The sequence below is a fragment of the Eriocheir sinensis genome, chromosome 13 (assembly GCF_024679095.1).
Source record: "Eriocheir sinensis breed Jianghai 21 chromosome 13, ASM2467909v1, whole genome shotgun sequence".
Lineage (NCBI taxonomy): Eukaryota > Metazoa > Arthropoda > Malacostraca > Decapoda > Varunidae > Eriocheir > Eriocheir sinensis.
The window spans coordinates 15,071,474-15,081,762 of record NC_066521.1 but is presented as its reverse complement, the minus strand read 5'-3'; positions in this window follow the sequence as shown (position 1 = coordinate 15,081,762).

Sequence of the window (10,289 nt, the reverse complement as noted above, 5' to 3'; positions counted from 1 at the left end):
AAATGTGTAATCCGGTTTTGTTTTCTGTATATATCGTTAAGCAATGGACATATAAGAACAACAACAGTAAAAATAATAAGAAGAAGAGAGACAAGACCATTTTCGTTAATCAGAGCTCCGACGGTTCACATAAATCTTTCTAAAGTATATACACACACACACACACACACACACACATCACAACACAACATCTGGCAAAAAATCGAAAAAATAACCCACTCGATCTCAAAAAAGCAAATGAATGCCAAATCTAGATTCATGCCATCAAATTTTACCTGAAAAGACAATTCGTCCACTTCAGAGTTGCATTTTTGGCCGCATTTTCCTTTTCCGCGCTTCATTTTGGCACCGTAAAAAAAATATCCACAACAAAAATATTAAAAGAGCACGAAGCGAAAAGTTTAAAAAAATGTCGAAATACCAACAATTATCATGAAGGGAGAGGAGAGAGGGGAAGAGAGGGAGAGGAGAGAAGGGAGAGGAGGAAAAGGAAGAGGGTTCAGTGAAGGGAGAGAAGGGAGGGGAGAGAAGTGGAGCTGTGGAGAGACAGGGTGAGAATGGAAGAGTAAGAGGAGAGAAAAGGGGAGTGTGCAGGAATGTGTGGAGGAGGAGAGAAGAGGAGGACGGTAGAGAAGCGAGGAGAGAAAAAAGTGGAGAAAGAAAGCATGGGAAAGAAAGGAAAGGAAAAGGGGGGAAGGGGAAACTAAGAACGATAGGGGGAACAATAAAACAACAAAAGAAAGAAGGAAGAAGAAAGTGTAAGGAAGATAGGAAGTGTGGAAGGGAAAAACAAAGGAGATGAAAAAAAAGTGGAAGGAAAATATATAAAAACAGGTGAAAGTTTGATGCAGTTTGCTAAAAAAAAAAGTGAACAAATATATAAAAGATAATAAATGAATACAAAAATAACAGACCAAAAGAAAGGGGGAAGAAGGAAGTGTAAGGAAGACAGGAAAAGTGGGAGAGAAAAACAAAGGAGATGAAAAAATGTGGAAGGATATTATATTAAAAAAAAAAACGAGAAAGTTTGATGCAATTTGCTGAAATAAAAGTAAACATATATATAAAGAATAATAAATATACGAAAAAAAAAACATCCGCCAGTAACGTGCGGGGAAACTATTTTTTTTCCTAACTTGTGTATCTAATTATAAAACTACATATTCATTTAGTTTTTGCAGTTTTTCTTTTTTACATTAATTTCCTTCATAATTATGTTTTAAAAAAGTTACCGTCCACGGGCTCTATTTCCCGGCGGCATGCGAGTGAAGGCTCAAACACGCACGCACGCACGCACGCACACACACACGCACACACACAAGGCCCTTTTCACAAAACGTCTTTATCAGTGTTTGAGTAAGACGAAGAGAGAGAGAGAGAGAGAGAGAGAGAGAGAGAGAGAGAGGGGTGAGGAAAATGGAGGTAAGGTTAGCCTGATAAATTACAGAGGCGACAACCACTTATGTCACTTCCTATCGATGATTCTCTCTCTCTCTCTCTCTCTCTCTCTCTCTCTCTCTCTCTCTCTCTCTCTCTAAAACTTGAAAGAGCAACATTTTCGTGAGAGCCACAAAGGCTGAGTGAGAGATGGAGGGAGGGAGGGAAAGGAGGGAGGGATGAAGGAATTAGAGGAAGATAACAGAAGCGGCGCAGGAGAAAGAAGAGGAGGAGGAGGAAGAGTAGGAAGAGGAAGAGAAGGAAGAGGAAGAAGAGAAGGGGGAAGAAGATGATAGGGAAGAAGAGTGGGAAAAAGAGGAAGAGGGGGAAAAAGAGGAAGAAGAAAATGGGCTACTATCAAAGGGAAAGAAAGGAAGGTATGTGAAGATACGGGAGATGGAAGAAAGAGGAGGAGGAGGAGAGGAGGAGGGGAGGAGGGGAAGAATAAGAACCAAGAGGAGCAGTAAGAGGAGGGGGAGGAGGAGGAGGAGGAGGAGGAGAAAGGAAGGGGGGGAGGGTGACACATGGATTATATCTGGTTTGTAAGGGAAGGGGTGAGGGAGGGGTGAGGGAGGGGGGAGGGAAGGGGAGGGAGAGGGGAGGGAGGGGGAAGGGAGGGAGGGGTTAGTATCTCTGGTCTCTCTCTCTTAACACGTCACGCTTATCTCCTCCTCCTCCTCCTCCTCCTCCTCCTGATCTTCCTCCACTTCTCCCTCTCCTTCCATCTTTATTTTCACTCCCCGTCCACACATTTGCTTTATTAGTTCTCGTCTCACCTGAAAAATCGCCTGTCCGTATCTCTATTTGTTAACCTGTCCGCATCTGCCCCGTCTGTCTGTTTCTGTTAAGTAGTGCACCAGTATTTATCTCCCTCTCCCTCTCTCTCTCTCTCTCTCTCTCTCTCTCTCTCTCTCTCTCTCTCACGCGGGATCATTGAGCGAGTTTCCTGCGGGCACAAGAAGACGCTTATCAGACTTCTTTTAGTTTATCACTCCTTGAGCCGTGACCTGACGTTTCCTCTCTCTCCCTCTCCCTCTCCCTCTCTCTCTCTCTCTCTCTCTCTCTCTCTCTCTCTCTCTCTTTTGCCCTCTTGCTCGCGCTCTCTCGCTCTCTTTTGCTCTCTCTCGCTAGCTCTAGATGTTTATTTGTCTGTGTGTGTGTGTGTGTGTGTGTGTGTGTGTGTGTGTGTGTGTGTGTGTGTGTGTGTGTGTGTGTTCCATCTTCCAAATTACTTTTTCTTCTTTCACCCTGTACTTCATCTTCTCCCAATCTTCCTCTTCCTCTTCCTCCTCCTCCTCCTCCTCCTCCTCTTTGTTTTGGGCGAGGGTCTAATTGGTCCTGTGTTTTCAAGCTAATTTTCAGGATCCAAGGAAACTAAGTTTGTCTGGGTCTTTAATCTTTATATTATACTCTCTCTTGCTCTCGCTCTCGCTCCTTCATTCTCTTCTTCCTTCTTTCTTTCTCTTACTTCCTTTATCTTACGTTCTTACTCCTACTGTCCGTCTCTCTCTCTCTCTCTCTCTCTCTCTCTCTCTCTCTCTCTCTCTCTCTCTCTCTCTCTCTCTCTCTCTCTCTCTCTCTCTCTCTCTCAGACGACAGGGTAGCATGAAAGCAACTCTGTTCCCAGCCTCGGGGGAGAGCGCGCCTGGGGTCACTGGCTTAAAGGGGAGAGGAGGAGGAGGAGGAGGAGGAGGAGGAGGACAGAGGGAGGGGATTAATTAGAAGGCTGAGAATAGACGGAAAGATAAGAGGAGAGAAGAAAAAACAGCAAATAAGAGCTATCATAATGACGAGAGATAAAGACAATGCAAGGGGTGTGTTGATGGTGTGTGTGTGTGTGTGTGTGTGTGATGGATTGCCTGTTGAAGTAGAGAGAGGTTCGTAGCAATGTTATCACTTGTCTCCTCCTCCAAACGATCTAACACTCCTCCTCCTCCTCCTCCTCCTCCTCCTCCTCCTCCTCCTCCTCCTCCTCCTCCCCTCTGTCTCTCTCTCTCCAGCAACAGTGATGAATTGAGTGTTCGTAAAGGAAAGGATGGAGGAAGGAAGGGGAGGGGAGAGAAATAGGGTGGGAGGGATGGAGGAACGAGAGGGGGAGGGAGCGAAAGAGCGACAGAGGGTTTTAGCAGGAGGAGGAGCAGGAGGGGTGGAGGTTATCATCTGTTTCGTGTCTCCTCCTTGTCTACTTCATCACTTTTCTCTTTTACTTTTTATCACGTTTAATTTTATCTGCACCTAAAAACGATGACTTGTTTCTCTAGCGCGGCAGAACAGTGACAGACGACCAGGGAGTTTCTTTAGAGCCTTGTTTTTTTCCCTCTTAGTATTTTTTTCCAACTATTTCATGTCTTTAGAGTCTGACACAGATTTCCTTTAAGTATTTGTATCTGCCATTGCTTCTTTTGTCATTGTCTGACCTTCTTTTCTTCTCTACTCTGGTCTTTTTTATCTATTTCCTTCTTTCTTTGTTCTTTCCTCTTATTTCTTTTTTTTCTAGCGTTGTTCTTGTTTGTTCCTTTCTTTGTTCTCTTATACTTAACTTTTTTTACCTTCTCTACTCTGGTCTTTTTATCTATTTCCTCCTTTCTTTGTTCTTTTTCTCTTTATTTTCTCTTTTCTAGCTGTTTTCTTATTTCCTCCTTTCTTTGTTCTTTTTCTCTTATATCTTCTCTTTTCTAGCTGTTTTCTTATTTCCTCCTTTCTTTGTTCTTTTTCTCTTATATCTTCTCTTTTCTAGCTGTTTTCTTATTTCCTCCTTTCTTTGTTCTTTTTCTCTTATATCTTCTCTTTTCTAGCTGTTTTCTTATTTCCTCCTTTCTTTGTTCTTTTCTCTTATATCTTCTCTTTTCTAGCTGTTTTCTTATTTCCTCCTTTCTTTGTTCTTTTTCTCTTATATCTTCTCTTTTCTAGCTGTTTTCTTATTTCCTCCTTTCTTTGTTCTTTTTCTCTTATATCTTCTCTTTTCTAGCTGTTTTCTTATTTCCTCCTTTCTTTGCTCCTTTTTCTTATACTTGACTTTTTTTCTGGCCTTCTTTTCCTATTTCCTACTTTCTTTGCTCCTATCTCTTATTCTTTACTTTCCAGGCTTGTTTCTCTATTTCCTCTTTCTTTCTTCCTTTCTTCTATGCTTTACTTTTTCTTTCTTTCCTTTTCACTATCACCATTTTTCTTTCATTACTCTCATTTATATTCTCAAGTAGTTTCCTTTACACACTGGACAGATGAGTTCCTTAAGTCCATATAAATATTTGCCGTTTTAATTATTTTCTCTCTTGTTTTGGATTTGGAGTACGCGAGTCTCTTCATTAGGATTACTCTTTTTAATTCGTTCTTCATTATATATTCACTCTCGTTCTTGCTCCCCTTCTTTCTCTAATCAATATCTAATCTATTTACGTTTCTTCCCTCATCGCAACACCGCACGTTTCAAATACATAAATAATAACTTCGATCCCTTTTCCCATTTTCTTTTACCTGGACCACCTTGTAACCTTGGCAATGTTGCGCGTCTTGAGGGGAATACAAAAGAGAAAATAACTCCATTAATTTAATCTTGCATCGTCCATTCTCCGCGTGAAGAATGCCTGCGGGGTGGACCATCGCCTCGGCAATGTTGCACGCGCGGTAATTCTCATGTAATTTCTTTCTCCTAACATTATTTATTCCGCTATTACCGAGTTTTTCTTGCTTTATTAATTTCTCGCTCTCATTCTTCCGTAGTTTTTGCTGCTTTTGTTCTCCTTTTGATATTTTTACCTAGTTTTTTTTCTCTTTTAATATTTTTACTCAATTTTTTCTCTTTTAATATTTTTACTTAATTTTTTTTCTCTTTTCATATTTAAACTTAGTAGTTTTTTCTCTTAATATTTTTACTTATTTTTTTTTCTTTTAATATTTTTACTCAGTTTTTTTCTCTTTTTATATTTTTATTTAGTTTTTCTGTCTTTTAATATTTTTACTTAGTTTTTTTTTTCTTTTAATAGTTTTACTTAGTTTTTTCTCTTTTAACATTTTTACCTTAGTTTTTTCTCTTAATATTTTTACTCCGTTTTTCTTCTTTCTGGTTTCTAATTCTCTTCTGCTTTGAGTCTATATTTTTTTCCTTTCTCTCTTCCATGCTCTCCATCTTCTCTTTTTAAATTAATCATCTTTTGAACATTTTCTTTATCTGATTTTGCTTTTTCTTATTTTCTCTCATCATTTTTCCTCAGTACACTTCAATTCCTTCCTACTTTTTTCTTTTTTTCCTGTTCTTCCTGCATCCGTTCTTTCTTTCCCTCTTTTCTTCCAAGTTTTCGTCTATGTTCTTGAGTTTTGTTCTTTCTCCTCTTTTTCCTTCCTTACGCCCTTCCTTATCTGCTGCATTCCCTTAACAAACACACTGGCCTCCTTTTTTTTGTTCTTTTATCCCTATTTTTCTTCTTCTCTTGCATTTTTCTCTTATTTCATTTTTTATTCCTATTTATTCCTTATCTTCGAACCTTCCTTATTTGATGCTTTTTTTAACGAGCACACTGGCTTTCCTTGCTTCTTTCTTCCTATTTTTCCTTTTTCTTTTCTTCCTTTCCTTTTTTTATTATACCCTTTTGATATTTTCCTTCTCATCTTTATATTGTTTTCCTTCTTTATATGTTCCCTTCTTTTCTTGCGTTTTCCATTTTTCCTACCTTTATTTTTTCTTCATATTTTACTTTCTTTTCTTCATATATTTTCTTTCTCTTCATATTTTTTCTTCTTTTCTTTCATTTTCCTTCATCCATTCTTTATTTTTCATTATTTTCTGCATTCCGTTAATACCCCCCCCCCCCCCCCCCCGGTGTGAGGTGTGTGGGGGCTAGACGGGGGAAGGGGTGGGGGTGGGGGGAGGGATGCGGGAGAGGGGGCGGGGGGGGGCGTAATGGGATCACATCTTGCTCCCGCACCTCCCCATTACACATAATATTATAGAATTAATGTCGACGGCATGTACGTGTGTGTGTGTGTGTGTGTGTGTGTGTGTGTGTGTGTGTGTGTGTGTGTGTGTGTGTGTGTGTGTTTTTTGGGGGGGCCGTTGTTCATTCCAAAATTATAAAAGAAAGTGCTGATTTTTAAGTCTATTATATTTTCTTTGATGTCATATATTTGATCTACTCGTAATGAATCTAGTCGAATATCATTATCATCATCATTTACCAACATCACACATTCATTATACGTTATATTTTACCACACACAACGAAATAGATTACATTTTTAGTTTTTACGCAACATTTTCCGACTCTTTGACAAGGTTAAAATATTAGAAAAATAACCCTAAAGCAAAAGAATACATTTTTTTTTAAAACAAGGAAACCTAAATAACATTACCGCCACCACTACTTTTCCGAGCTGCAGAAACAAAATATTTAATGAAACTCAAAACAAGGGACGCCACACCTGGAAACGAACGAACGCACGAACCTTTTATGAAGTTGGAGGGTATATATAAATTCGCTTTTACTAACTTCTTTTTCCCTCGCCGTCAAAATAGCACCTGTGACAACCTTAATTACGAGTCAAAAAAGCTACCTGGCCACGCTCATCCCGCGGAAACACCAGGTACAGGTATAATCTGGTCACAGGTAACACAGAACAGGTATGCTCTCAACACCTGCCCCAGACAACGATCAGGCTAGTGGACGACAGTGCTATCGGTGTGCAGGTAACATACACTACCTGGGCACCGTGCTCAAGCGCCCAGGTAATTACTACACACAGACAGGTGCAAAAATACCTGTTTGATCTTGAACACTATCAATTTACCTGTAAGACAAAAGCTGAAAAAGTGCAATTCGTGCTTTCTCTCTCGCACACACACACACACACACACACACACACACACACACACACACACACACACACACCTGTACTCACCGCCACCTGACCGCGCCACGCACACCTGTCGTCACTGACCTGGAAGATTAAAAAAAGGTGCATTGTGACTCACCTGCGCGGATAAATCATTTAATTAGTCACGAACTTTCATATTTTACCTTTACCCTCACGAAATATAATAATAATAATAATAATAATAATAATAATAATAATAATAATAATAATGATAATGATAATAATAATAATAATGGAAGATGAGGGCAAGGGAGTTAACTATTATCATATGCATTCTCATTATTATTTCCATTATTATCATTATCATCATTATTATCATTATTACGTTCATAATTATAAATACGTAGCGCCAAGAAATTTCCTAATATTCAGCAGCCTCGGCATTTGCATAATCTATAAATATTTGTATGAGAGAGAGAGAGAGAGAGAGAGAGAGAGAGAGAGAGAGAGAGAGAGAGAGAGACGAACAAAAAGTTAAGCATGCCATATATTTTTTCTTAAATGATGCAAGGAGCTTTTTTCAGTCTCCTCCTACTCCTCCTCCTCCTCCTCCTCCCAACAATCAAGAGGTTGTTTGTGAGAGGGCAGGAAGCGGGAGGAGAAGACAAGGGGAGAAAAGAGGAGGACCCGGAAACAAGAATTGCGGGGAGGGAAAACGAGGGAAAAAAAGGGGAGACACTATAGGGGAAGAAAGAAAGGAGGGAGGTAAAAAGGGAGGCGAGCTGAGAGAATGCAAAAGGAGAGAAAACGAGGAGAAAACGGGAAGACGTTAAATGGGGAGAGAGAAAGGAGGGAGGAAAATAGGTGGGTGAGCGGAGAGAAGGCAAAAGGAGAGAAAACAAGGAGACGGTATATGGGAAGAAAGAAGAGAGAAAAGAAGGGAGTGGAGGGAAAAGGGACGGAAGAGGTTGTAGAAGGGGAGAAAAGGATAAAAATAAGAGAAAACGGAGAGAAACAGGGAGACGGTGTATGGGAAGAAAGAAGAGAGTGGAGGGAAAAGGCATAGAGGAGGTAGTAGAATGGGAGAAAAGGAGATAGAAATATAGAAAAAAAGGAAAGAGAAAGAGAAAAATAGAAAAGATGAAATGGCGAGGGTAAAAAGAGAAAGAAAAGGGAGAAAACGATGAAAAATAACTAAAGGAATGGAAAAAAACAGAAAAAAAGGGAGGGATATAACGAGGGAGGTAGATAGAGAAGGAAAAAGGGAGAAAAGAAGAACAAAATAGACAGAAGAAGGAGAGCGGAGAAAAAGAAGAACGGACATAACTGAGAGAAGGTTGATGGAAAAACAAAAGAGAGAAAACGAAGATAGAAAAAAATAGAGAAAAGGTAAAAGAAAATCGGGAATTCGGAAGGAAAACAAAAACCTTGACGGCAAACAAATGAGCCAAGAAACAAATAAGCGAAACATTAAAAACAAAAACAAAAAGAAACCACACAAGATAATGAAAACCAAAATGCCAAAGAAAGCAAGAACGAAGAAAACGAAATCCAACCAAAAAAAAAAAAACGATAAACAAATTACAAAAAAAAGTCGAGAAAAGTTACGTGAAGAAAAATCTCAAAGAAATAAATGAATGGACCCTTGATTTTTTTTTACAGGATAGGAAGCAGCTCATGGGCAAAAAAAAAGGAAACAATGAAAAAAAAAAAAAAAAGCCCGTTTTGCGCTGCTCCGGAATGATAAAAAAAAAAAAGATGGAAAAAGGAGCAGCAGTGAATGGCGTAGTAAAAATATACCGGAGAGATATGAGAAATGGGCAAGGGAGAGTGAAGATAGCTCATAGATGACTGTAAAGGGGGGGAGGGAGAAGAAGGATGATGGAGGGGGGAGGGAAAGAATGGAGGGGGAGAGAAAGATAGGAAGGTCCATCTGTGTGTGAAGGAAGGGATGAGGAAGATTAGGAGGAGGAGGAGGAGGAGAGGAGGAGGAGCAGGAGGAAAAATAAGAAGAGCAGGAGATGGATGTGTGTAATAACGAAGAAGAAGAAGATGAAGAAGAAGACAAAAAAGAAAGGAAATAGAAGCTAATATGTGGATGGATGTAAATAACGAAGGAAAGGTAGAAGAAAAAGAAGAAGACGACGAAGAAAAATTAGAAGAAGAGGAAAGTTAAAATTGATGTGAATAACTAAGGAGAATAAGAAAAGGAAGAAAGAAAACAAAAAGTATAAAGAAAAAAGCTGAAAATATAAAAGAAAGAAAAACTAGAAGAAAAAAAATTAAAATGAAGAGCAAAATTTGGATAAGAAAAGACAGGAAATTAGAAGTAAGGAGAAAAAGAAGAAGAAGAAGAAGAAGAAGAAGAAGAAGAAGAAGAAGAAGAAGAAGAAGAAGAAGAAGAAGAAACTTAAAATTGATGTGAATAATAAGGAGAATAAGAAGAGGAAGGAAGGAAGAATACAGAAAAGAAAAAAGAAAAACGCTGAAAATATAAAAGAAAGAAAAACTAGAAAAAGATTAAAATGAAGAAGAGCGAAATTAGGATAGGAAAAGACAGGAAATTAGCATAATGGCATATTTTTCCTGCATTATGCTTATCAGTCTCTCCCTCACGCCGGCGAAGTCTCACAAAGCGTCGCGAGATACACTCTAAAGATACAAACTGTTTTCCGAGGCTCCCCACGTCCAAGGCGGGAAAAAAGACGTGAATTATTAGGAGACTGTGGCGCGAAATACTAATGTTTTGTAATAATATATACGGTGTCTTATTTCTCTGTGTGGGTTAGACTGTATTTGTTAATGTCTGTGAGTTAGTCAATGAGTTAGTCTGTCTGTGTGAGTGTCTGTGTCTTAGTCTATCTATGCCTGTGTCTGTATGTGTCTATATCTGTGTATTTATGTCTGTCTGTTCATAAGTGTTTGTGGCTAAGTTTGTATAGGTCTGTGTATCTGTGTCTGTGTCCGTCTGTCTATGCCCATGAGTCTGTCTGTCTGTGGAAATTAGTGGCTCAAAAGATGAATCTGAAACCACCTTAAGAAAC